Source organism: Oryx dammah, unplaced genomic scaffold (genome assembly GCF_014754425.2).
Source record: "Oryx dammah isolate SB20612 unplaced genomic scaffold, SCBI_Odam_1.1 HiC_scaffold_11, whole genome shotgun sequence".
Taxonomy (NCBI): Eukaryota; Metazoa; Chordata; class Mammalia; order Artiodactyla; family Bovidae; genus Oryx; species Oryx dammah.
Window position 1 is genome coordinate 3,225,242 of NW_024070195.1, and position 1,480 is coordinate 3,226,721.

At 55.5% G+C, this 1,480-nt stretch overlaps 1 pseudogene; it reads right to left on the bottom strand.

Annotated features, from left to right (window-relative positions):
- Positions 1–45: 45 nt before the first annotated feature.
- LOC120870245 lies at positions 46–904 on the bottom strand (annotated as a pseudogene).
- Positions 905–1,480: the final 576 nt, after the last annotated feature.

The window sequence follows — 1,480 nt, forward strand, 5'->3', positions numbered from 1 at the left end:
GCAAGAGCACTGGAGTGGGGTGCCGTTACAGCACAGCAGAAGGACTCAAGCACCTCCACGTGGTGTTTTGAGATTCATCCCACTTGTAGGCCGAGTGACCTGCAGGTTGGACAGACTGCCCAAGTCCAAGGGCTTCAGCGTTAGCGTCAGGACTTACATCAGTCATTTCCTGATCCGGGGCTGGGGCCTCAGGCGTAACCGTCTCTCCTCTGTCCCGGCCCTCCTGCAGCTCCAAGGAGACCCCTCTCACGGGGCTCCCTGAACCTGCGTCATCAGAGATGGCTGTAGCCCGCGCTCTTGCAGCAGAGCTTCTTGAGGGAAATAATGGTGATCTCCTTGCACACGCGCTTGTTGATGTGGAAGTCATTGCTCAGGGGCGTGCAGTACTCCTCAGTGATAACCCGGGCGGACTTCTTCATGGTGTTGTGGGAACGCAGCCCGTGTAGGGGGTGCCTGGTACAAGAGCAAGGCGGCCATTCTCCCCTGGAGGTGCCCCCGCATCCCTGCCGTCACACATCTCCACGTCAACAGCCATCATCTGTCCCCATGGCCACCCTCCCAAGAGACGGCGAGCAACGTAAGGGCAGGGGCAAGGCCTCTTCATCTCTGCAGAGCCACAGTTGGCTTAGAAGAAAGCAGGCACTCAGCACATATTTTCTGAGTCAGTCAACTCGGGGAAGAACTCGACAGCTTCCAAGGGTAGCACTTTATTGTCACACTCTCTTCCTACTTAAAAAAAAAACCCTCATCAAATTCCGAACTGGGAAGCACTGCGGCTCTCCTATGAGTTTGAGCACAGGGCTCGCACTGGCCTTGGGAGGACAGTCCCTCTGTCCCCACAGCCCCAGAGGAGATCGGCGGTGGCCCCTCTGGCTCGGAGGCGTCGGGTCTCTGCCCGGGTCATGGTACCAGGCAGGGCCTCCAGCCCCTGTGGTCTGCTGACGGCACACGGCTACAGCCTCGTCTGGAGCCTTCCCTCCACCCACAGGAGCCCCTTGTCCACAGATTAGGGACAGTATGTCCACCCTCCCTGCCAGCTAACCTGCTGCTCCCAATGACTGACTGATGCTGTTGGTGTTCAGTTGCGAAGTCGTATCCGCCTCTTAGCACGCCAGGCTTCCCTGTCCTTCACCATCTCCTGGAGTTTGCTCAAATTCCTGTCCATTGAGTCAGTGAAGCTACCTAACCATCTCATCCTCTGCTGCCCTCTTCTCCTCCTGTCCTCAGTCTTTCCCAGCATCAGGGTCTTTTCCAAGGAGTTGGCTCTTCACATCAGATGGCCCAAGTGCCTCAGCAACAGTCCTTCCAATGAATATTCAGGGTTGGTTTTCTTTAGCATTGACTGGTTTGATCTCCTTGCTGTCCAAGGGACTCTTGAGATACAAGGATGCAAAAGCACGGCGCCTTTGGGATCATAATTATGTGAAAACCAAGTCTGATTGATGGCATTGTAGATCTGGTCAGTTATAAGACTGTCAAT